Here is a 26,976-nt window from a genome sequence, read left to right as displayed (position 1 = left end):
TCCTAACTGGTACTGGGGTATTTTTAAATATTTTTTTCCTGTAAAACAAGGCCATTCCCCAAAACCAAAGATGCACTGACATTTGGCAACAAGCAAGCTCTTTTTTTTTTTTTTTCCTTTTTCATCCTTGGGCTAAAATAATTCAAATGCTAAAGGCCAGTGTTTGCAAAGGAAGCACAAAGAACACTGAAACAACTGTAATTCCTAAGGCAGGAGAAATAAAGCAATCTCCAACTTTCTCTAAGCAAAGTATTTTACTTGCCTTTAGCATCCAGTGACAAAGCAAATTGTTCTTAAAATACATCAGTAATGGCTTGCAATTAGGAAATAATTGTAAAAGCAAAATAAGCAAACACAATTGTTTTAGTACTTTGCCAAGTAATAAAACAGCTGTGCTAATACATGGAAGGTATAAACTTCTTTTTTATTAAAATCTGCTCTTGGGTGTCTGCCACCTGAAAACCGGGACATTTTGGGTAAGTGTACACTTCCATAGCTTATTCTTGTTTCATGATAACACTGATTTTTGGAACAAAACTGCTCCTTTACATGCAGGGTTGATCATTACTGACACTGAAATCCCAGCTTGCATCAGTAGCTGTTGTTCGATGTTCTTTGCAGCTCATTTCCAGCCACTCCTCTTCATTTCCAGGCTGCTGCATCTGGCTGAGCAGGTATCTGGGCAATGTCTTTGCTGATTGTGGTTTTGGAGCAGCCAGGAAAGGTGGACTGGAATAGTGTGTAATACATCTTTCCAAATATCGATGAGCATTTTTCTGTAAAGCTTTCTGAAATCTTGGATAGAAGCACTCTGGGCTTTCTTTAGAGAGTGGTCTCACCGAGAACTGAGAGGGCCACAGGGCAGCTCCCATGCGGGAGTGGGGTCTCGTTTTAGGTAACTCTAGCCTTTGAGGAGGAGTCACTGAAAGACACTGACTTTTGGATCCAAGTCATTCTATTCGTCTACTACAGAGGGACAACTCTCCCACCCCCTTCTGCAAGAAGGGCCTTATTGTTCTTTACAGCTAGGATCTCACATACAACTCAAAGCAGAAATCCAGCTAGATTTTACTTCATGTTGCCTGAGTTAACGGGGAACTGGGCTCTTAAAATGTAGTAAGCTTTTATAGCTGACTGTCTCTATGTTGGCCACAGAGTCATGAGACATTCAGTTGCTGATCCAGTAAACCATTTTAGTGTTTATAGTAAACCACAGGATGATATATTTACATTTTATTGAGTATAACAACAAAGAGTGCAAACAAAGAGTTGGTACTATTATAAGAATTAAATCATAATTATGGCCCTTTGATGGTATTAAAGGATAAGAAAGATAATACACTTGCATAGTGATTAATATTATATTTCTAGTTCTTCAAAAGTATGGTTTTGAGTCTATGAATGACTATAATGGTGGAAGTTCCTTTAACACATTTGCTTCCTAACTTTCTCGACTTCTTACAGAGTACATTAGCTCCTCAGTGGCTGAAAACTTAGAACTTTTCCTAACCTATTCACAGAGAGAATCCAAAGTGGACAAACTCTTCCCACCGATAGAACAGGGCTTTGTGAAGGTGAAGAGAACTAACTTTCCCCTTCATCATTGACTTCATTTTGCAAAAAAAGCTTCCCTTTCACTCAAAATGCTGCCTCTGCTTTTCCTGATTCAGGGCCACAGGCATAACATGCAGCTGCTCAGCACCCAGCCCAACATAATCCTTACAGTCTTCAATTAAATTACAGAGTAATGTTTGACTCATATTCAAACAAGTATGAACATACATGCAGATGACAATAGGTGATAATTCTGCAATTTTCAGAAAAAAGAAAAGGAAGGAAAGAGAAAAGAGAAAAAACCAACATGAGTAATAAAAAAAAATATTCAGGTCCATGTTTATAGAAGCTTTTGACACGTAATGAGAAAGAGTTAACTTCTATTAATATATTTTTCCATTTCCCAAATTACCGCTTTAGAAAGTGGAACAACCTGACAAGTTAGAAATATGTTGTTATCTATCTGCCCAAAATCTGTACACAGAAGCTTAAGTGTTTGCTACTGGCACAGTTGCGTTAACTTAATTTCTACATTATCAGAATTTAAAAATGTTCTTTTTGGCCTCATAGTTTGTCTAAGAGTCCAGCTGCCAGTCTACAATCACTGGTCTAAAGGGAATAAATTATAGATCTTCCATACCTATGGATGTTTCAAGCTTTATACTGAAAGGAAGGAAATCAATCACACTTACTATCCATGAAAAATTCAGTGGATTGAGCTTAGAAATACCAGAAATACTTTTTAGGTACAAATACATTTTCTTAGAATTTATTAATACATTATTAATTTCTTTATGACTTAAAATAGGTTTTGAACTGTTTTAAAACTCTTTGAAGGAAGTTGGCGTTCACCTCAGACCCCCTGAATAGGGTTTGAAATTATCTGAATGGAATCACAAAAACACTTCAAAAATCATCTCACACACTGAATTTTTAATGTTTAACTATTTATGTTGCTATGGGCTAACAGCAGCACCTCTCCCTCAATATTTTGCTATGCTTTTTCAACATGCTTGCTACATGTGCTGTCAAAAATATTTCCACTATTTCTCAGAGAAAGCGTGCCTGAAACAAACCTGGTCTGCAAAGATGAGACCTAGTTAGCTGCCTTCTCTAACTGGGTCCAAGTGTGATCTACTACCATGACAGTAAAGACACTGCAGGTGAGATATAAGCACCTGGTCCCATCTGAGACACCATTCAGCCTTTGAGACATCCTTGCAGGGCTCACAAAAGGGGCACAAGGCCTACAGGAGGTCCTGATTTGGTACCCCAGGGGTAACGCAGGGTGTCTGAGGTTGCAGTAGGCTTCCACATCAAAGCAGGTGTCAAGAGCCTCATCCTGTGAGCCAGGCTGCAGATGGGATATCCCAGAGCTCAGACAAACCAACCACAAGCCTTGCAGCTTCTTCCCCTCTGCAGAGGAGGAATTAAATCAACAGGGAATTAGTATTTTTACCACAGCTGCCATTGCAGTCGCTGAAGAGCAGAAGTGTCCAACATTTTACAGGTCACCAGGATGCTGCCAGAACTCCAATAGTGAAGAAACGAAACATAAGAAAAAATATGCAAAAACAGGGTTTGTAATTTGGAGCTCCTGGTTGTTCCCTTGCTCCAGACATTGTTTCAGTCAAAGCATTGGCAATTATTTAATCGCACAAACTGTTATGGACTATGATGGATGATCACAGAATGAGCAGAAGAAAAAGAATAGGCACTTGCTCTCTGCCCACTGCTCCCTCTCCACAACTGTTTCTTGTTTTGCACTTTTAGGTTCTTTCTGTAGTTATCCACAGCTAACAAGTCTGATTTCATTTCTAAAAGACCCCAGTCTAGATATTGAGGGCTTTGAAACTTACTTTCATATACATGATTCAAAGTTCCTCTCTGAAAGTGATGTTGACGGTAGTGGTCAACGGCTCAATGTCTGGATGGACACTAGTGAAAAGTGGCATTCCTCAGGGGTACCCACTGGGACCAGTACTATTTAGTATCTTCATCAACAATATAGACAGTGTGTCTTCAGCAAGTTTGCAGATGACACAAAGCTGAGTGATACAGTTGATACATCCAAGGAAAGGGATGCCATTCAGAGGGTCTTGGACAGGTTCAAGAGGTGGGCCTATGTGAACCACACGATGTTCAGAGGCACCAAGTATAGGGTTTTGCACCTGTCTCAGGGCAACCCCCAGTTTCAATACAGGCTGGGGGATGAAGAGATTGAGAGCACCCCTGAGAACAAGGACTTGGGGGTACTGGTGAATGAAAGATTGGATATGTATGACCTGAAAATTGGCACTCACAGCCCAGACGGCCAATTGTATCTTGGGCTGCTTCCAAAGGAGCGTGGCAAGCAGGTCAAGGGAGGCGATTCTGCCCCTCTACTCTGCTTTGGTGAGACTCCACCTGCAGTACTGCATCCAGCTCTGGAGTCCTCAGTACAGGAAAGGCATGGACCTGTTGGACAGAGACCAGAGGATGGACACAAAAGTGATCGAAGGGATGGAGCACCTCTTGTATGAGGAAAGGCTGAGAGAGTTTGGGTTGTTCAGCCTGGAGAAGAGAAGGCACCAGAGAGACCTTATTGCAGCCTTTCGTTCTTAAAAGGGGCCTACAAGAAAGATGGGGAGGGACTTTTTACAGGACCTGCTGCGATAGGACAAGGGGTGATGGTTCTAAACTAAAAGAGGGGAGATACAGGCTGGATGTGAGGAAAACATTCTTTACAATGAGGGTGGTAAAACACTGGCACAGGTTTCCCAAAGAGGTAGTAGATACGCCATCCCTGGAGACATTCAAAGTCAGGCTGGATGTGGTTCTGGGCAACCTGATCTAGTTGAAGATGTCCCTGCTCATTGCAGAAGGGTTGGACTAGGTGACCTTTGAAGGTCCCTTCCAACCCAAACTATTCTATGATTCTGTGATTCTATGATTCTTTTCTGTGTCTTTGTTTTCTTAGGAGAAATTAAGATTGATGCAAGGTATTTGAACCTTCAGGAAATACGTGCCTTGGAGTTATTCATCATCTCTTTCTAGTCTGAAATAGAAAATTTACTACATCTAAGTAGGACTTACTTTAATCATTGGCCTTTGTGTAAAAGGCAGGGAGACATACTGATTGACTAATATATTACTTGGCAATCATTTTGTCTTCAGTCATGAATTAAATTGGTTTGTGTGTATCATTTTTCAATCTATCAATCATTAATATTTTTTTCTTTCTTTCTTTCATCTTTCTTTCTCTTTCCTGTTTTGATTTCAATTTTCTGTTGTGGGAGACTTTGAAGGGAGAGCCAAAATGACTATCATTTAGAATTTTCAGCTGTATGAGCAAGAGCACTCTCCCAGCATTTCTTGGTGATTTTTATTTCCTTTTCTGGCACTCTGTTCTCCACACATACATGCATGATATGGTGTGTGTCTAAGTCCTCTGCAAGGATGAACTCCATGTCTGTGAGTATAAAAGCACAACTATCTTCTACTCCAAATGATCCTGGCTTCATATGTAACTTTCGCCAAGAGGATGATAGAACAAGCAACTGTGCACAGGGAGAGAGTGCAAAAGACTTCAAGACTGATCTTGATGACAAGTAAAGATCCTTTCTCCTAATATTACATTTACTCTGAATTCCTTGCTTTAAATGAGGTTGCAGATTTCACAAGGTTCAAAGCAGGGCATCTGGTCTGTGCTTGTCTTAACTTTTGCTGAATTTTCTTCAGTTCAAGCCAAGAAGATAAGTTCCAGAGCTGTTACCACAATTGCCAATAATTGGTGCTGGATTTGCTGGGTCATGAAGGAGAAAAGCAAGAAGCAAGGAACTCAAGTATCTGTGTCTGCAGAGACATTTATGAGTTGAAATTACCAGGCCTCTGATTATGCTATACCTAACCCTTTCTAAAATACTGGTTTCCATGAGAAGTTAAGCTGTGTCTGTCGTTGACATGATGGAGGGGCAGAGGTGTTGTTCTTCTCTGCAAGACAGCAGGGAGATGAATATAGTATAACTGAACCGTGCAGGCAATAAAGAGGCTTAATTGTGTTTAAACACCAAGAAACTGAGGACGCTTGTTTCCACGTGGGGGAGCAGCCCCTTCACCTGCCTGGTGGGCTTCCGCAAACCATGGTCCTGTGACTGCTTTGTCTTTCCATGGTTATGCAGCATTCACCACCACCACACTCCAGTTGGTCCCAGTGTGATGGGCTGGGAGGCTGTCAGTGCTCCTGAAAAGCCATGGGGTCCCATCACTTCTCAGCACTCCCAGGGCAGTGCTGCCACTCACGGCAGCCTCTGCCCTGCCTTGAGTGGGGCCATTTGGCCCACCATGCTCAGAAAGTCCTTCCAGTGCTTCTTCTCCTTTACTGCTACTTTAATGAAAGTGAGCTCAATTTAAGAAAATATACTAAATTTCTTTAATTTTAAAGTTTTATTGTGGGCCATGATTAAATAATTTTCAAGCATCATTCAGTCATGCAGAGCTTTGTTTTCCAGTTTAATGGTGGAATTGGTAACCAAAGCCAGTTTTATATCCAGACCACATGGTGCAATAGTCATAAGAAAAGAAAACCCTCTAAGCCTTTACAATGTAAAATTACATTTGCAAAGCATTATTATCATATATCTTGTTTCAAGTGGGGTAAAATGGTTTTTCTGGAGAGTAACACAACTTCAAAATCTTCCATTCACATTTATTTCTGACAGAGCAGAGTCCAGGGAACTGTGAAACAGCAGATGTTGTCCAAATGGGACTAATTTACCCGGACTGTTATTTTAAAACATAGTGAATGCAAATGCAGCATTTAAAATTGGTCATGCCTAGGGCAATATCTTTTGCTGAACTTATATTAAGAATTTTAAAGGTATAGCAGTCTGCAAAATGTAGGGTTAATTTCCCCAGGCCTTCTGAGAGCTGGAGTTCCTCCTTTAGTCAGGCAGGTTTTGCTTTTGTAATTACTGTTTTTACAAGTACAGCCTTTGTGGCCAGCACTTTCAGTTGCTCTCAACTTCAGCTCTGAGCATGAGGCCTGTAGCATTCTGGGCTGTCCAAAACATCTGTAATTTTAGTTATGGTATTTCATAGTCTGTTTTTTCACCTTATTTCTTTAGTCACAGTTGGTCTGGAGAGATATTACTTTTTTTTGACATTGAAACTCCTCTTTGCCACTTTTGTCTAAATTTTCCACAGAGAAGCAAACATTTCCTGAGTAGTTCCTGCTACCAAGGTTATCAAAATGTTCAAAGTCCATGGAAGGGTTGTGCCTGCAGTGTGCTTTAGTGCCACATAGAGACATTTGATCCAGCTTACACATTGGACACAGCAGACTATAACTATATAGGTAACTCCTTTACCTTTTCCTGAAGAATTTATCAACCCTTAGAATGCATTTTGGGAGCTGACAGCTACAGCAAAGCAGGGAACAGGAGAAAGCCAAGGCTGCTGGTCAGGGAGTCTAAAGGATGTATTGAAAGCATCTGCAGTTTGCATCCACAGCATTCATCACACCTCTGCATGGCTATCTGTATCCTTAATGCATGTGCCTGTTCCTCCCTATGCCATACCCCCCACTGCCACCCTATCGACAATTCTCACTCTCATCTAGAGGCTCATGATTGTCATGGGCTGGGAACAAAGTGCAGAGTGGCCACAGCACTAAGAAGCAAAAATAAAAGATGGGATTTGATGTGCTGATGATGCTGTGGTGGCAGGGAAAGGGGAAATGGAAACCGTGCGACCTGTCACCCCAAGGAAATCCTATCCAGTGTAGCTATGGAGTTTCATGTCTGTATCATAGAATTAGCCAGGCCAGCAAGGCCCTTGGAGGAAGCATGCAAACTGTGCACTTTATGTTGCATTAGACATCTGACCTAATTACACAGAATTACCCTGTGTCTGGGAAGTGACTCTATAAAGAATGTAATGTTGATCCTCTGAATCATACCGAAGTGAGATGTCCAAATTTGATGGTGTGAATAACCCTCTAGGAGTAATAAATAAAACTTTGCACAGCTTAGTACTGGCAGGAGGTGTATTTTGGTAGTAGTCATGTTTACTGTTCCCAACTGAATAAGCATTACTCTTAGATTTGACATTGTCATGAGAAGACTTATAGTCGATAATTTCAGTATCTCTTTCTACAAATGCTGTACAGTTTACTTAGCATTTCAGCTGGTTCACTCACTGTCTTGGCCAAAAATACTTGCATGACCAGAGTTTGAAAGAGGCACCTTTTTAGGCTGCTACCTTGCACATGAAGAGTTCAATTTTGAAAAGTGATTAATGGTGGCTAATGTCTTAATTTTTGATTCCTAGTTTGAGATTCTGAAAGGCCATCTGACCTTCAGGGAGAAGGTTTAGTGTTCCCTGGAGGCAGGGCTCATTACAATGTCTGAGGATGAATATCCCAAATCACTAATCGCTTTTCAGCTTTTTCTTCTTTCTGAGCTCTGGTTATAAAAGATGAGAGGTGGCCTTAGCCTAGCGGTCTGCTATAGGATGTGACAATTCCAGAGGTCATTTGCGGTCACACTTTTGCTCTGCAACTGTGTTGCTTTCAATCTCAGCCTGGTCAACGAATTTATCTATCAAACTTGTCTCTGAGACTACACATAGTGCCAGATAAAACACTCTGAAAGTTGGAGAAAGAATGACTTATCTGTGGATTATTTAGTAAATGAAAATGTAAATGAGAAAAATCATGGAGAAAGACAGCATTCTCTCAGAGTGGAAACAAAAAGCCACCACTGAGCAATGGGATTTGAAGAAGTGAAATGTTTCTAGCTTGCTCAAAAAACATTGCTCGTGACTTTTCCCTGTTCTGGATTGATTAATTACTTTGGCATCTCTTTCTTTAGCTAGCAGTAAGGGTGCAGTTCTTGTGTTCAGCCTTTTGCTCTTTTGCTCATTAAATCATAAAAGCACCAGGCTGAAAACATTCTTGCTTACCTTACGTATGTTGCAGCTGGTTTTCTACTGTTCTTTACCTTCTGTATCTCATATGCTCTGTATTTGTTTCCTGTGGAAATAATAAATAAATAAATAAATAAATACATATGGGGGGAGAAAAAAAAAAAAAGAGGTTGTGAAAGGGCAGTGCTAAACTCTTTCAATACCCACTTAACGCATAAAGAGCATCCTCCAAGACTCCAGTTGGGCACCATCAAAACAGACAGCAATGGACATGCTACCTTTCTCTTCATCGTGCTGTGTTGCTGGAGCTGGGAGAAAATAGCCCACTGAAGCCGCTTTTGCACCTTCAAACTATCCACCATAGAGGAAGACTGCTTTAACATTCAATCTGAAAGCTGAGAATGGTCTTAAAATAAATCCTTCCTCCTGTTACGTGCTTTGCTTTGTGTTACTGTATGACTACTGAGCCAAGTTTGTGAGCGCAGGTAGGTTTCTTGGTCACACTAACTGGAAATCTTAAGCAGCACACCTTTAAAAGAAAGATGTGCACTAATATGGAGCAAAGCCTGTTATATGTGCTCCAGGAACCTACAAGAATAGAGGCCTTAGAAAAGTAGACAGATAGGAGACACAGTGAGAGAGAGAGACAGGCACGCAGGCAGGCAGACATTAGAAAATCAGTCCTTGATCTTCATATGCCAAAGAAATTATTTTTGTTTGAGGTGGAGGAAAGTCAATCCCTTAAGGGAAAGCAGAGGAGGGGAGAGAGGTAATAAGGAAATGAGTCAGACACAAAGAATTGTTGGCAAATATAGACACTTCCTAGTAAAGAAGGACGGTTTTCAGCTGATCTAATGTGAAAACCCACAGATAATATATGCCTGGTTTTTATTTAGTCCCCCTTGTAGCTAGAAATATTAGAGTTTAATAAATGGGGAAAAGGTGAGAAGCAAGACCCTTGTCTCTCTCGTCACTGCTTCCCCACATCACCCAGAGGAGCAAGTTGAAGGCCTGAATCAGTGTTTTCCTTTGGTTTTAGATTTTTTTTTTTCCTCCCCAGATAGGAACTTTGAGAAGTGGTTCCACTGTAACCGTTTAAAAAGAGGTAAAACATGTGGTTTCTTCACAGGGCTGTTTCTAATCAGATTGAGTTAACTTGTGTAACTGTGTAATTACAATGATGATAACTGATATTTGATTTTAGATTTTATTAACCAAGGAACCCTGAAGTACTCTAGATTCATTGATATGTCCCTGGGGCCCTCCTTACTAGAGAGACTGGTGAGCCTGGAACAGCCAGCCACAGAGTCCTTCTCAATCCTTCCTAGCACTCAAATTAATTACAATCTGAGGGGTTGGCTGGAGATTTACCCAGATCCTAAACATTGCAATTTAACCAATATAAGATCTATCAAAGCATAAATCCTGTGGCTTATCACCATTGCTAAATCAAAGTTGTAGTTATTAACAGCAGAAACATTGGGGGCAGCAGCAACTCAGTAGAAGCAGCCATGGTCAAAATGAAGGACGAGGTTTTTCTGCTTGCTTGGAAACAAACTATGAGGGAAAGACAGGAGGTTATGTACTCACAGAAGTATACAACTGCAGCCAAGGATGGCCAAAGTTAAGCAAATGAGAGATATGGGTAGAAGATATGTAGTTTGTGAAAGAAGTTTGCGAATTCTAAAAACATTGGTTAATTGATTAACTTGTCGGTGTTAGCCTTTGTTGCAGTCAGGATCTTCAGCCAGTAAATGTTTGTCAAAGTGCTGTTTTGTGCTGTGAGGTACTGTATAAATTTACTGTTCTGATTTAAGACTGAATTTACTCTTCTGACTAGCCTGGGGAATAGAAATTGGGATGGCATATGTGTACCTTGACCCCCAAGTTACAGAGAAGCCATAGACCTGGAAGGCAGAGCTCCTTCTCTGACAATGTCACTGGGATTTAAACAACTGTGCAACAAGGTGGTTTTTATTAATCCCATTGTCCATAAGGTAATAACTGCAATCTCATTCCCTGGTTATGTGGGAGGGGATTATTTCCTTACAAAATATAATATATTTATACATATATTTAATCTTCAGTACAATTTGATCTGTAGCAGCTCTTCCAAGATAGTTCTTTGGGTTACAGACCTAGACCACTGGAGACAGGTATGATTTTCCATTTACAGAGTAATGGAAAATAATTTTCTGTTGTGCTTACAGAAGAGTAAAGCCACTGTATTGGCTGTTATGGGGGAGAGCAGAAAGGGGGAGAAAAAGGAACTGTAGCCTACAGGTCCTGTCTGCCTTCCTCTGGCATGTGTTTCATAGGAGGCCAGACTAGGCCAGCCTGTATTTGGCTCTTCTGGCTTTGACAAGTCTGTCAGTTTAAGCTGTTGACAAAATTCCATTATCTTCTTTCTTTACTACAGCTATGAAGAGACGTTGTGCCTAGATGAGGGAAACTATGCAGAAAGAAAAAAATCCCTTGATCTCTTCCTGAATGCGCAAACACCTCTTGTTTCGAGGTTTATCACTGGCTGAGGGGAGACATTTTTATTGCACCTCATGGTTAAAACACTATCATTATGGTGAACGAGCATAGTGACATTTCTTTATTTCTTGTAGTATTGTCATGGGTGTTCCAATACGCTTTTCTTCTGGGAAGCAAACATTTCTGCCTGAGATTGAAGAAGCATTGGTCCTCAGTGTTCCTCTGGATGTCAGTCAGAGTGAGGGGAAATCCAGCTGAGCAGCGCTGTCCTTGACGTGGCTAAGATCCACCTAAATTTTAATGGCCCCGCAAGGATGTCTACACCAGGATCTACTTTCTGCATACATCACAGCTAATGGCACAGAGACATCCCTACCGGAGAAAGCTCAGAGCAAACATTCAGCTCAATTGCAATTCAGGGTAGGAGACCTCAGTATGTCAGCTCATCCTGCTGCTAATAGTCAGCCCAGAATGCCTCAATGTCGGAAACAAAATTTAATGAGAAATCAGCATTGGTATTGTTCAAAATGCATATTTTGCGTTACAAATATGTTTCAAAATGGAAAACAGCTCCCAATGCATTTGCAAATATATGTGTGCAACAACTCAGGTCTGTGATTTCTGTGAGTTACAACATAATTATTCTGCTTGGTTTTGTTCCTTCCGTTCTGTGATCACTATAAACTTTGGCAACTAAACCTTCTAGAGAAATTACTTCAGGCATAACTACCTAATTGACTCATTTATTGGTTGCCTGAAAGTATGCAGCATTAGCAATTCCTCCCATTCATCCCTTTTTGCCTCTGACAGAATATACAATGAAACATCACTGGATGAACTACCAGAGATTCATTCCACTCCATTGTCTTTTTAAGCTCCTTTGCTTGTGGAAAAAAGTACTGAAGCAGATGACTGCCACCAACATAAATACTGATTCAGCCTGTGTAAGTAACCTTACACTGACAGGACTCCATCAGATCTGTGACACAGGTAGCAGTCTCCTGAGAAGAAACAACAATCCCGACAAACATTAAAACCTTTTTAGGAATGCTCTATCCATCTTAATTATTTCAGATCTGCTCCAAAGCATTTCAGAGAGCAAACAGAAAACAACAACAAAAAACTCACTACAGGCTACTGTGTACAGGCTACAGTTCCTTCCAACTTCCTATAATCTGTCATCACCTGGGTTATTCCTTGAGCTGTCATCTAGAATCACTTTGTAGATGGAGATACTATTGATGTTAACAGGACTTGTGAGCAAAGATGAAGGATACTAATGTTGATATTTTCCTGTAAAACTTCAGCTTGAATTTTGATTTACCAGAACTACCCAAGGCTTTAAAAAATAATCATATGAATATTTGACCTCTAAAAGAATCAACAGGCAAAATATTTCTACAACTAGATATTTTGGAGAAAAGACATCAACCAGCATACACAATGTCAACATAGGTGCGCATCGACTAGAGTTTTATTACAGATCAGCATGTGAGAGACAGTTTTGTTTTCAGTCATGTTTGTATAAACCTACTGAGGACAGTAAAGTTAAAAAAAAATTTGGCTAAAACTACATTTGGCCCATGTATTCACTAAGCATCAAAGGATTTATGCTTTGCTTTGTTTGACATTGCTAGGTTTAAGGATACACTTTCAATCTTTCAGAGAATGATTACACTGTCAACATCTAAATTGGAAGTTGTTGAAATATGGGCACTACTGTTCCGTTTTCAATGAGGGTTTGTGTCTCCACAAAGGTACACAGCTAACCTGATGCAGCACTCACACACAATAATCTTAGCTCTTGCAGCTGAAGTCCCAGTGAATTAACTCCATTGTATGGAAGACTAGGACTTGATTGGCAGGCACCACACTGAACTGCAGGTGCTTGCCTTGTCCTTACTGTTTTTCTTAAGCGATGGTAATTGGCCACTGTCAGAGATGGAGTGGGCTAGGTAGACCATTGTGGCATTCCTGTGAATACCTTGCCATAACAGGCACCCTCATGAGGAATTAGGCTGAAAGAAGTATGACCTTCATTCTCATCAAGAAGCCATATCAGGCTTGTATGGCCATGTTTTTCAGGGTAAGCAGTGGCTGCCTTGGAACAGAAAGCTTTACTGTTAAAAATCTGCTTATACAAGCGAGCAGGACAGCCAATCAGATATGTGGCATTTCCATGGGATTCTGGCTTTAGGGCTACCTATCAAATGGATCATTCATGAGTCAGGTTCTGGTAAAAGCACAGGAAAGCCTCAGGAGAAAACTGGGGATATGAGCTGGCATTCCTGGTGTTGGTGTCCCTACTTCTTGCCATGAGCTTCACAAAGAGTCAAAGGGCAAACATCCAGCCAAAGGTAAGAGTCCTGCCTGAGTAATTTCCCTGGAAACTCTGTCAGTGTAGGACTCTTTTCCGGAGATCATGGTGGCAGAGTGCAATGTTGGCCTACCTGCTCGAGGTCCTTCATTGGCTGGCATTCGTTTTGCAAGATGGCAAAGGAAGCTACATGGCCTATATGGCATACTCCTGTAGCTTCTAGTCTCTTCCACTCCAGCTCTCCTCCCATGCCAAGGAGAAAGAGGCAGGAGCTGAAGGCATACTCACCTGCCTACTCAGTTGACAGTCTTTTACAAATGGTAAGTTGGTAAAGTTTGGTAGATAATAGAACAACTAAAGACCAAACAAGAAAGCACAATATGTAAGAATAAGAATTCTGGAGGTTTTTTTTTTTCCAAAAAGAGAAGAAAGTAAGAGAGGACATAGATGATAAAAAGAACAGTAAGAGAAACATAAGGAGAAACAGGAGAAGGGTGATATGGTAGGAAGTAAAGAAGACAGAGCAGGTGAGAAAAGGCACCATTGCAATATCTTGCTGAAACTGAGATGAAGTAATATTATTATCTCAGTTCGGCTTTTATTATCATGCTTGATTCTTGATGTAACAATGGATACACAAAAACTGCCTTCTAAACTGCAGGTAGGAAAGTGTCAAATTCATTCCTCTTAGCTAAGGTCTTAAAAATTCTATGTCACAATCTGAAGGCACCTTCTTCATACTGCTACTACTTAAAGAATGCACTAAGTTTCAGAGCAAGATAAATGTAGAAACATTTGGAAAAATTAAAAATGAACACCTTTAATTTTTCTGCCACTCCCCAACAGATATTTTAAAGCATGCATAGGTGGTTTTGAGTGTTTCACAGTTAGATTAATGAAAGATATTACTTAAAAGTTGAAAGTCGTCTTAAAATTTATCTCAAGAAGAAGTCAAACTAAAGTTCTACCAATGTTTTCTTTCTTTTCTTGAGACATCTGGCTGCACCCCATTTCCTTTGCATTTTGGTCTTTTTTTTGGCTTGTATTACACCTTTTTCCAATAGTGCAGTCTGAAATACTAGCCAAGGACAAGCTTTGATACGAAGGTTTTCAGTGACTGGGCTTCAACTTCAACAAACCAAAGACTTTCAAATTAGACTCCACAGAAAAAAGGCTGCACCATTGACATGTTGTTGCAAGATATTTCTTGAAAACTTCATCACAGTAAAGGAGGCAAGTTGGCAACAGCCAGCTGAGCAATGGCCTCATGCCATTAAGCTGAACAATTGGAGACTTTGTCTCTTTTACTTAAAGCTGCACAATGTTTTGATGTTTGGAAATATTGTACAGATTCACACAAGTAAGAACAGGGAGATGCAAAGGACGAGAAACAGCATTTACAGTGTGTGTTAGAGGAGAGGCTGACAGCTTTCTGAGCCACCTGAGTCTCTCCAAGGTGTGCGGATGAGATGATGCACACAATGAGGTGATGCCTCATTTCCAGCTTTTTTATGTGCTAGCTGCAGCACCAAACTGAGAAGACCTGATTTTCTAGGAAGACACAGGCAATGCTCCACTGGTGTGAGAAAAGCACAGTTGTAATGCTTTCAGCTCAGCTAGGATGATTTGCTTTAGCTCCAGAAAGTCTTACATGGTGAACTCATGTTCTCATTGTTTCAGAAAAGAACAAACCATGTGAAGAATTCTTTTTGGGATTTCGTGTCCACACAACCACAATCTTAAGTGGCTCTTCATGAGAAGGAAGGTGCTATTCCAAGAACAATCTATGATTTCTGAACAATCTCTGAGCATACAATTTCTTAACAGGAAATAAGTTAAAGACACAAGTTATCACTGGCAGACCTCATCTATATGCAGAGAAAATATCACCTACAGCTTTCCTGAGATTGGCCCATGTTCAACATGTCTTCACTGATTACATATGTTGCCTGCAGCTGCATTTTGATTGCACACACTCTATCCCCAAGGTCTCTTGCAGGAGATGGTTACACAGAACTTGCTGTTCCATAGGAGCCTCCTTTTAAAAAGAAGTCTGTCTTCTCTGCTGTATCTGTCATACCAGACATAAATCAGTGTCAATATGCCACTCCAAAAATAGTCTGGGCCTGCTCTACCTTCAGGCAGCCTTAGAGAGTCAGCACACACTGCGTCTGTCCCAAGACTTGGAGAGAGGCAGGTGCTTCTTCAGTACTGCCAAATTTATGATTATTCGTCAACTGAAAAAGAAGGATGAGTTTCATGAAAAGGCAAGACCTTCCTGTATTTGACCCTGGGAGGTTTTTTTCCTTTTCCTTTTTGGGTCTGTCTATCTTATCAGTGGCTCTTTATGCCCTCCCAGTCTAACTAATTGATTCCTTTCTCTTGTGATGTTTTTGTAATTGGATTGTAGTAAATTATACCCTGCTGTTTAGGAATGCGTCAAATATTGTTTTAACTTGTCCAATGCAAAGAATTGAGAACTGGAGCCCGAATCATAAAATGACATAGAATTTCGCTGATATTAAACAGACACTTCATAATTCTGCTGTCACTTACATCTGCATGAATCCAGAATGACTCCACTGGCCTTAAGTACTTTCTCAGCATTTACACCAGTATGAGTGATGGCAGATTTTAACTCTTCATTCCTGTGGTGAGATAGATGGACTACAGGCCAAGATATACAGACTGCATTGGGAAAGCAATGAGTAATACTACACAATAATTTGAAGAAACTAAATTAAAAACACTGATGGTTGCCTGAGGATGTTGTATTCTTGAAAAGTGGTGGCCAAGAAGTACCCCTTGGCCTAGTACCTAGTATTGCAGTGAATCTCTCCCATGGATAAACACAGAAGTTCTCAGCATATATTCTCTTAAACTCAGTAAAGTATTATTTCCTCTACTGACAGGACTCAGATAGTACAAACAAGCTGCCAGGCAAAGACCAGACTTTTCCCAAGAGAGCAATTGTCTTCCCTATCACTGTGAGTCAATCTGGTCGCTTGCCTGCTCCAGGCTCCTCTCCTTGCAGCAGACTGGCCAACTGCGCCAAATTATGCGTCAAGGTTTTGGCAGTACAACCTATTTCCCATAGAAGACCAACAGAGAAGTAAAGTCTTCATTTAAGTTACTGACTGGACTGTAACCATTGAGCTCTTTTATACAGGATGGAAAAGCTCATGTTTCAGTTGATATTTTACATGGCGACTTTTTTTTCCGTTATTGTGGCCACATACCACTGGCAGTTGTACAGATTAAAAACAATGCTATAATCCTCCAAAGGCCCTTGACAGCACTGTCCATGCATCCCACCAGTATATGGGTTTTACACAGCTGCTTCAGAATTTAATTTTTAAAAAAAATCCTAGAAAGTAGATTTGATGTTTTGTACCATTTTACCTGCAACAAGGAGGTGCATTCAATTCTCTTCTTGCACCTATTTAAAATCCTGGGCATGAATCATTACAACTGAACCATAAAGAAGCAAGGAGGGTAAAAACCTGTTTTCTTTCCCTCTAAAATGTCAACAAAAGTGTTAGATTACCAGTAGCTCATTATAGACCACAGAGTGTTAGCTGAGGTGGTTTAACTTCAAAATTTAGTTACTAAAGCTGAGGAATGACTGTTGTTTCATACACTCATTGGAGATTTATTTTAAAGACTCCCTTTAAATGAGAAGTGGACAGGCTTCTACCTCTGGCTATATCCCAGTATCATGGCAGATGCTCTTGGAGGCAAGCGTTAGAAGTCAAGTCCCAGCTAGGGAAACCCAGCCACAAGATGCATGGCTGCTGTGGGCTGAGCCCTCTTCTCAGCATGGACCTAAAAGGGTAGAAAGTCTTGGTGCCACTGGTGTAGAAGTGGCACCCTACAGCGCTAAGAGCAGAACTTCGCCCACAAGAAATATGCTTACAGCTCTCGTTCTAGTGCCTTTAGTTTATGTTCCTTCACTCTAATTTAGGACATGTGGAAAAGTGCACACATACCTTTGACATATCTGCTACGACTTTTGATTGAGGGTGAGGGTTTGCTTTGAAGCAAGAAGGAAAAATTCTACCAGCTTCTATGCACTTCCAGGCTAAATTTGGTCCGCCAAGGTTTGCAGCACTGACTGTATGATACAATTGATTTTTTTGAAGGCCTTTAATTTTGTCTTGTAGCATAGTCAGGTCTGTGTTTCTATTTACTGGGTCTAATTTAGGAAGATCCTCTGGTTTTCTGTCCATTTCATGTACACCTTGGAAAATAAATGAAAACAGGCATGACTCAAGCAACAAAAAGTTTTAAATAAGGAAAAGACAGATAGGCGCTTTTGGAACTTTTAAATGAAAACCTGATACAGGAAGAAGAAATGAGTCTAACAAATAAACTTCCTATGTGTTGAAAGATCAAATGGAATAAAAAATTGAGCAGTTAATATAGCACATATTAACTGCCTATGCAAGCAGAACAATCAGAAAGAGACTGCAAAACTTATCACGCAATGCTTCATAGTTTATTCTCCATTGTCTATATGCATATGCAGCCAAATCTTCAAGTCCTGATCACTATTATACTCAGTCCCTGTCAAGACAAATTTGACATTAGCAGTTGTTGCTACTGCTAGAGCATAAAGAACATTAAGAATGGTATTTTCACAACTACTGTTTCTCAATAGCATGTCTGGGAATTTCATGGCCTTTTGAAGGAATTCAACATCTTGTTCAAAGCAAAGTTCAAAAGATAGCCATGCACCTAAATCACTTATGCTACTTTGAAAACACTACTTCAGAATGACTAAACTGAAGTCACATGACCCTGGCCAGAGAGAAGCAAGGTTTCAGGTGGGGGTCCTATAGAAGGTATTTAGTTTACGAGCGAAAGTGAGATTGCTATGACTGCCAACCTGCCACATGTCCCGGCTTGTGTCTGACAGCTGTGCAGTGTGATGTCTCATGTATCATCGGCAGAGATCTTGGAGCAGGAGCCGTGCTGACAGTCCTGCTGGCAGTGCTTGGGGCGGGTGCATGTCTTCCCTCTCTCACAGCAGAGTTGGCTGTACAGCATGGTCAATCGTTGAAACTTGCTCCGGTTGGTAAATGGAGCAGGAGAGAATTGCAAGATTCATAGGGAGAAGGTGTTTGGCAATGTTCCTGCTCTGTTTTAATGAGCACTCTCTGAATACAGCAGATGTTATTTCAGCAGCTCCCAAGCTTCCAGCAATGCCGTGCACAACGCCAGGCCTTACTGGAAGGAAATATGAATTCCCATGCCATGTTTTCTGTTTCTGCAGAGCTAGCCAAGTCAATGGAATAGTCACCCTTTTGATATTTGTAAATAAGTTAGCACAGCATTTTCACTGTAGGGATTAACTGAGTACCTAATTACAGTAATGGGGAACTATTCTATCATGGCCTAATTAGAATATTGAAATACTGTACTTAACCTCCATGTATGTCTGCATTAACAGTTTAAAAAAACTAAACCACTGAAACCAAAGCATCAAAATCACACATGGGCTTATGTGTTGGTAAAAAGACATGAGCAAACTTGCATATGTCCTAGTGTAAAGGTATTTTCCGTGAATTGGGCCATAAGATTGCAATTCTAAACAGCCACACAATTAATTCTTCAGTTATGCAGTCCAATTAGGACAAATGCTTCCTTTCTAGTTTAATTAGAGATGGGTAAGCTCGTTTGAGCTTATTTGTATAAAATATGTGCTCATTAAACAAGGTCTGGATTTTGTTCAGCTTGTTAGAAATGTTGTGAAAAAAAAAGCAGCTTTCTCACACTGCCTCTCGCCTTTTTAACACTTTAAAGACCACAAGTCTGACAGTGGTCTGTTATCCTCAAATTACAGTACACTTGCTTAGCCAGAAAAATTAAAAGGGCGATTGTGCTACAGTTGGTATATTTGTAAACTTCACGGTGCCATGGAGATAAATATCTTCCATCATCAGATACCACTCATTGCAACATCCCTCCCTGTGGGCTAATGCAACCAGTGATGGGTTTGTAAGGTTTGCTAATCTTCTTTTCAGAGCTCACTGGCAGCAGAATGAAATAGGGCTGACATACAACCTGTCTTTGATGAGAAAAGAGCAGGGGACCTATGAACCAGTATGTGAATGTCTCTGCAGAGAACGAAGCAGAAAGATTTACATGGAAGCCATACAGTATAAAACCACAAAGGGCACAAAGTCAGTTGAATTGTCCCAAGTAAAGACAACGTCAACAGTTTGCGCAAACTGTCTTCTCCTTCCATCCTTTTACATTAATTACTTCTTTTGTGAGCTCATTTATTCAGCACAGAGTAGTTCAATTCTGTGGTGACACCACCTGCATCAATCTCATGTATAAAAAAGCCCTGAGGTATGATGTCATTTATTCAACCTACACCTGCAGGAAATCGAACCCTCTGTCCTTGTGACCAGGGCAGATTTTCTCCTCACATGCTCTTTCGGCCTCAGGTCCTTGAAGCTAGAGGGAGGAAAGACTGAACCACCTTCCAGGCTTCAAGTGGGCCCAGAGAAATGGAGCCTCACAGGAGTATCAGGCACGGCTGAAAGCACCCAAACCTTGGTAGAAGCCGTGGCGCAGGCCAGTGTCAGAGTAGGAAGTGTCCAGATGGCTAGAAAAGGCACGAGGGCAGGCTGTCAAAGATCAAAGTCTAATTTATCCCTCCTGGGGCCGTGTACTCCCCCACGCTGTCAGCAAAATGGACAAATGCAAACCACAGGCACACACAAAGTGGGAGATGGCAGCCTCAGCCAAGCAAGCTATGGGGCACGCCAAGGCTATCTTACAAATGCAAATCCATCCCTTTTCTCCTGCACGTGAGGGGGATTAAGCATTCAATGAGTATGCATTCAAATATTGTGTGCACAAACACAGCCCTCACCCTTTGAAATCCTGGCCCTGAATGCCTCTAGTTTCTGCTGCAATGCTTGGAGCTCGGAAGTGAGAGTCAGTGAAGAAGGAGGAAGCTTAAGTGTGGTTCTCAGGTGTCCAGGTGATTTCCACAGGGCAAGAAGTAGATCATAGACTAAGTAAAGCTCAGATTCAGGGTCTGGAGCCCATTGTTTGACAGGCAAAAGAAAACAGGCACAGTGCTGGGGTCATGAATGTCTTGGCCTAAGAGCTGCCTGCAGCCGTTTGCAGATGGACAAAATCTCTGAATCAGAGAGAAAATGTAGTGTTTGTGTAAGATACTGTTCTAGGTTGTGCATCTGGGACCACATCCAAAGTCTACTGAACTTAATGGGAATCTGGACTTCAGAGACCGTGGGGCTGTATAGCAATGGCACACAACTCAGTTCTACTGGCAGAGGTTCGGGCTTTCTCCAGTGCACATGCTGAGCTTCTTACTGCCTCAACACCCGCAGGCTCAGGATTGCCCTGTGGGCAATATGTGGCGTGAAATAAAGACACTGTAATAAAAAAATAAAATCCTGCAGATTTATGATGACATCATGGTATTTACGATCTTGTATTTTCACAGGTGTCATGTCGTCATGTCCTAGTCTGAACAGTTGGCTCATTATAGCTAAATGGGAAGGGGTGGAGAGGAAATGCTGGGTTTGAGCTGGGACCTACTGGGGCCTGTCATGTTGTTTTAAAACCGTAACCAAATGGAGACCTTTTTGCAGCTATGTGTCAGAGGGAAATAACAACAGAATCTCTTGCTGAGGATATGCTGATCCCGAGATACTTTTAGCTTTCAGAGGGAGATTTCTTGAACAACCAGCCAAAATGCAAAGCTAAGACCTTCATAATTAGTAACCCAAAGAGCTAGTGCAGAGCTATTTCCTCTTCTCTGTCTCACTCTATTGACAGACAACTTGTAGCAAATGGAAACGCTGGAGGAGATACAAGGACCATGATATAAGCAGTGGAGGGTCTCCCCATTAGTCCCACTAGGAGAAGCTCTTCTGGAAGAAAGCAGCATGATGTTTTCTCTTACTTTTGCAAGTGAATGATGCTTCCCCACAAAGAATATTTTTACTACTCTGTTTTTCTGCTGCGGGAGCAGACAGAATAATAGGGGGCCACTTTACCAGCACTGTGTTTGTCCCTGAAACCAGTAAAGACTTCAAATACTTTGCAACATGTTAATAAATACGTAGGCAAAAAGTAGTGGAAATATAACAGTGGAGACACATCTGCTGGTATCAAAGAGATTTCAGGGGTTTTTATTTTTTGGTCAGGTACAGATAGTGTTAGTCTGGCCATGATGGCTAAAAATAAGTCTTTACTTCCAGCTTAGGTTCTCTCAACTCTAATTTCTGACTAGTGTCTTAAATGGATTGTGGCAATTTTATTTCAGAACCGGAACTGGGCATCAGAGAAGTGACTGGCCTGACTCCCTGCTCTCATGCTCCTTTTCCCTTATTTTGGTTAAAACTTGACATTAGCTGATGTTATCCCCAGAACAGCCAGGTTGAAAACATGTAAAACTGTTACTTCAGTATTTCAGATGGTATAAGTTACTTGTCTGTACCAAAGGCAGTTTCTGATGTTACACAGAAGAAAGCAAGCAGAGAGCTAGTTGAGGGCATAACTTTAAGGTAAGCCATGCTGTGGCTAAAAGCTTTTGAATAAAGTATTTCAAATAATTCTATGACACGTAAATATTCTCAAGAACTAGGTAATATATATTTTTAACCGTGATTTTAAAACATTTTTGCTGAATATAAAGCCCCTGGGTTCTCTACAATGAAGTGTGCCCTTAGTTTTTCTGCCCAACCACATTTCCATGAATTGGCAGAGGGATGACACAGTTATTCCAGTCAACCCTTGTTCAAAGATGCTAAATTTGCCACAAGCAATTGCCCTGTGGGTGAAAAAATCTTTGAGTGCTCACACAGCCCAGGAAGAGGAAACAACTGCCCTGTCACTATGTTGAGCACTTGGAACAGGAGCTACCCTGTGTGTCAAGTTAATAAACATTTAAATTGCAAGAGGTTAAAGGCAGAAGGAGAGTGCAGGTGATAGAGGTACCTCAGGAGTTTGGTTGACACACAACAGTGAGGGCTCAGAGAGCTGTAATAAGCCAAGAAAAGCTCCCTGTGAAAAACCTTGCAGGGTATTGAATGTGCTTAGCTACACCTGCTGGAGTTGCTGCTTGTCCCACTGCATCTGCGGCTGAAGGAAATATTTTCCATCAGGGACAGAGGGCACAGGCATCTCCCCATCATTGCACTAAACCCAGAGTTATCAAACTGCTACGATCATGAGGATGTAAACAGGGTCCTGATAATTGTGGCCAAATCTGAGCTAGCACCAAAGGGATTTTCAGGTCCTGGTATTACAGAATCATAGAATGGTTTGGGTTGGAAGGAACCTGAAAGATCACCGAGTTTCAACCCGCCTGCCATGGGCAGGGACACCTTCCACTAGACCAGGTTGCTCAAAACCCCATTGCACTTGGCTGTTGCTTTTTTCCTGAGGCAGCGGGTCAAGGAGAATGCACAGCTCCTGACTTGGTATCATCAGTGGCATTGTCCCTCAGCACAGGTTCTTCATGAAACTAAGCAGCCTTAGGATAAGATGGATAAGCCTTGAATAGACTTAAAAAAGTGATAAAAGTACATGACAGGAACTAATAGTCACTTTTCATAGTGAAAGGAGTTCATCAAGAGAGCCCACAACAATTTCTGATCCAGAAAAGTGAGTGGAAGATGTTAGAATCTGGTGATTATTACGAGCTACTTAGGAGGTGACTAGCGTAATGGAGAAGAAATTTAGGAGATAAAAAGTCTGATTGAAGAGAACTATGAGAAGGCCTCACAACACTAAGATATAAAGCAAGAAAATGGCAGATGAAATTCAGTGTAGATAACTGTAAAATGGGACATGTTGGGGAAAAAACGTTCCAGCTTTACTTTCATTATGAGCACCTCTTGTGTGGCTGTTTCCATATGGAAATATGATCTTGCTTTTCACAGAAAATAGATAGATAAATAGATAGATTGGTAGACAGACAGACAGATAGAAAGAAAGACTCTTTAATAAAGTCAACCACTGTTCTATATGCTAGGAATTATTTGGGAAACAATAACTAATGCAGCAGAAAATGTTCTTATGTTCTTATCACACAGAAATGTGATCATGTCTCTTTGCAAGCCTGTCTCTTTGCAACCTTATTTCATTCACCCAGACTACCCAGACATGCCATTATCTTTTCCCCAGTTTTGTTATGGATAGAGATTTTTCCTGTGATGAAATATTTCCTCTAATTCAGCAACGAATATCTTACTAGATAAGAATTATCCAGCTACATAAAGTGAGCCATATTCCTCGCCTGAAGCTGACTGTTTGCAAAAAATCAAAATTAAAAAAAATATATACAATGTTTTTATAAAGAACCCTGTCAGCACTTGCTAATTAGAAGCAAAAAACTTGGTTGAAACATGGGACAAGGAGAGGATCAATTAAAACTATATCGCAAAGGAGTTAATTAGCTTCTATACGTATTTCTAATCACTTGGTGGTATGATTTCTTGCAGTTGAAAAACACATGTGACAGGCTGCGTTCAGCAAAGTATTGAAACATTAACTGAATTTTTTCCTTTTTCAGCAAAATTCTTAAGCAGGTATTTACCTTTAAAACATCCTCTCCTCCAGTGGCACAAGTGAATGGGGAAGGGGGGTTGTGGTCAATTCATGACACGCTGTCTCTGCTGCTCTTTCCTCCTTGGGGGAGGACTCCTCACACTCTTCCCCTGCTCCAGTGTAGGGTCCCTCCCATAGGAGACAGTCCTCCATGAACTTCTGCAATGTGACTTCTTCTCACAGGATACAGTTTTCACAAAGTACTTCAGTGTGGGTTCCCGCGGGGCCACAGGTCCTCCAGGAGCCCGCTCCACGGTGGACTTCCCATGGGGTCACAGCCTCCTTCAGACATGCCCTGCTCTAGCGTGGGGTCCTCCCCAGGCTGCAGGTGAATATCTGCTCCACCATGGACCTCCATGGGCTGCGGGGCAACAGCCTGCCTCAACATAGGCTGCACCACGGGCTGCAGGGGAATCTCTAGAGTACCTCTTCCCCCTCCTTCCTCACTGACATTGGTGTCTGCAGAGCTGTTTCTCTCACATTCTCACTCCTCTCTTCAGCTGCAATTCTTGTTGCACAGTAACTTTTTCCTCTTCTTAAAATTGCTATCCCAGAGGTGCTACCACCATCACTGATGGGATCAGCCTTCTACAAGGCAGACAGCATTGGTTCCATAGGACGCAGGGAAAACTTCTAGCAGCTTCTCACGGAAGCCATCCTGTAGTCTCCCCCATAACCAAAGCCTTGCCACACAAACCCTGGTATACCCAACTTAATTGCATGCCACCCTGGTTTGAGGAATGGACTACCCTACTAAGATTCAAGGATAGGAGCAAATACTGTATGCTAGCAGCTATCTGCATCATCGTGGTGGTGGTGAAAGTGTAAATGCATTTGCAGCTGTGTCATAGCAGTGCCAGATGGATGGTTTGTGGTATGTTGCAAACAGCAAGGTGAATAAAAGCTTTAAAAACCCATCATAACCAAAGGCTGACCTAGCCTAACATTCTGCCTCCAGCAGTATCCAATGCCAGATGTTGAGGAAAAAGGCATATTTCTCTTGAATACTCTCCTAATATCTAATGATAAGCAGATCAGTAATTTCCAGGGCCTTCATAATCAGTAGCCCCTGGTGGATTTTTCTTTGAACTTATGCAATTCTTTCTTGAAATCCTGCATACTTAGCATGCACACTGTTGTGATGCTCCCTGTGGAGCACCCAAGCTTAACCGCACACTCAGTGCAGAGGTATTTTTGGGTTTTTTTTCCTGAATTCATTTCGTTTGATGTTCCCTGGTTCTTGCTGGATGAAATGGTGAATACTCTTTCCCTATTATTTTTTTCCACTGCACTGATTACTCTATTAGCAACTACCAACAACAACCTCAATCATCTTTCCCATAGAGATCCAGTCTATTCAATTGTTCTTTGAACAAAAGCATTTGATCATTCTTGCTATTTTTCTCTTTGCATTTTCTGTTTCTTCTATGTCCTTGAGAGACCACACTGTATTCAAGTTGTGAGAAAATAAAGGTGTCGTGGTTTGAGCCCAGCCGGTAACTCAGAACCACACAGCCGCTCGCTCACTCCCCCCCCCCCCCCCTTCTTCCTCCCCCCGCTCCCAGAGGGATGGGGAGGAGAATGGGAAGAATGTAACTCCCACGGGTTGAGATAAGAGCAGTCCCGCAACTAAGGTATAACACAAAACCACTACTGCCACCACCAATGATAATAACGATTAGTGAAATAACAAGGGGAGAGGATACAATTGCTCACCACCCGCCGACCGATACCCAGCCCGACCCGAGCAGTGATCTGGGCCTTCCGGGTAACTCCCCCCGGTTTATATACTGGGCATGACGTGCTGTGGTATGGAATACCCCTTTGGCTAGTTTGGGTCAGGTGTCCTGTCTCTGGTTCCTCCCGGTTTCCCCTCCTCCCTGGCAAAGCATGAGACTGAGAAAGTCCTTGGTTGGAATAAACTACTTAGCAACAACTGAAAACATCAGTGTTATCAGCGTTGTTCCCAGGCTGAAAGTTAAAAAACACAGCACTGCACCAGCTACTAAGCAGGAGAAAAATGACTGCTACAGCTGAACCCAGGACAAAAGGTTATACATGATCACATTTCTAGACTGCTCTATATTTGTTCACCTCAGGATATATTTCATCATCTTGTTTTCAGTACCAGTTTTAAGCCTTCAAAGAGATGATTACTTTATGCAAAGGATCCAAAATGATGAAAAATGACTGTGAAGCAGCGAAATGTGCAGAATTACTGAGAAATGTATTGATCCTAAATCCCACAATTTTGAAGGCACAGTTACTACTCTCCAGAAACCGGAATTTTGAAGGAGTTAAGACAGGAAAAAAAAAAAATAGCTATAGGCAGTTTGCCCAGGGAAGATATGACATCTTCTCTTGATAGGTGACAAATACTGCTCACAAAGCCAAAACCTCAGATTTCCCCCCATTGTCTCTTGGGATAAGATGGATGTACAAGGTCTCTTGCAGCCTGTCTAGACAGGACAAATAACCCAGAAAAGTTTTCCTCCCAGGAAAATGAAAGTGTCTGGAGCGAAGGGACACAGTTCAGCCTGTGGAATGCTGTAATGCTAATTCCTTCTTCCTTTCATGACACCAAAGCAAAAGTAGGCCTGTCTTTGGGTTTGTGACTGTGAGGCAGAAAGGTTCTGCACGCTCTTTCAACATCTTCTGCATCTGTGTAATCTGTTTTCCCCTCATGCTACTCCTAAGGGACAGAGGAGTGAAGTTATTCCAGTTTTGAAGAATTTATGTGAAACCCTAAGCAGGCTGCCTGAGCTCACAGGACAGCACACTGCTGGCAGCAGGGGGTGTCCTCATTTCCAGTTCTGGACTTTCATCACAAAATCTTCTGCCAGGACCAGAGTTCAGACAGCCTCTAGGCACTTCTCTGGAGATCCAGTCAAACCTTCCCATGAGCGCAAAGTGGCTGCAGGCAACCCACATGTGTGTGAGACAGAGGAAGAAAGCAGGAATGAGAAATTGAATTTCTCATTGTCATAAATGAATGACTGGAACCTCATGCATGCTTCCATTCTGGTGACTGCATTACAACAGAGTTGACTATACCTCTATATAACCATGGTATGTAAGTCTTTTTCCTGCTTTGGTCAACGTAGAGCCATGCCCCCTGC

General features: G+C 41.5%; 1 long non-coding RNA gene across 1 annotated transcript; it reads right to left on the bottom strand.

Annotated features, from left to right (window-relative positions):
* Positions 1-1,308: 1,308 nt before the first annotated feature.
* Positions 1,309-24,229, bottom strand: LOC115601235. Its single transcript, XR_003989272.1, has 3 exons — positions 23,847-24,229; positions 8,497-8,566; positions 1,309-1,807 (listed from the first exon to the last, which is right to left on the bottom strand). It is a non-coding gene; the product is annotated as an uncharacterized LOC115601235 (long non-coding RNA).
* Between the last annotated feature and the right edge of the window lie 2,747 nt (positions 24,230-26,976).

Source organism: Strigops habroptila, chromosome Z (assembly GCF_004027225.2).
Source record: "Strigops habroptila isolate Jane chromosome Z, bStrHab1.2.pri, whole genome shotgun sequence".
Classification (NCBI taxonomy): Eukaryota; Metazoa; Chordata; class Aves; order Psittaciformes; family Psittacidae; genus Strigops; species Strigops habroptila.
Note: the sequence above shows the minus strand (reverse complement) of the source record. Positions and strands in the feature narration are given on the sequence as shown.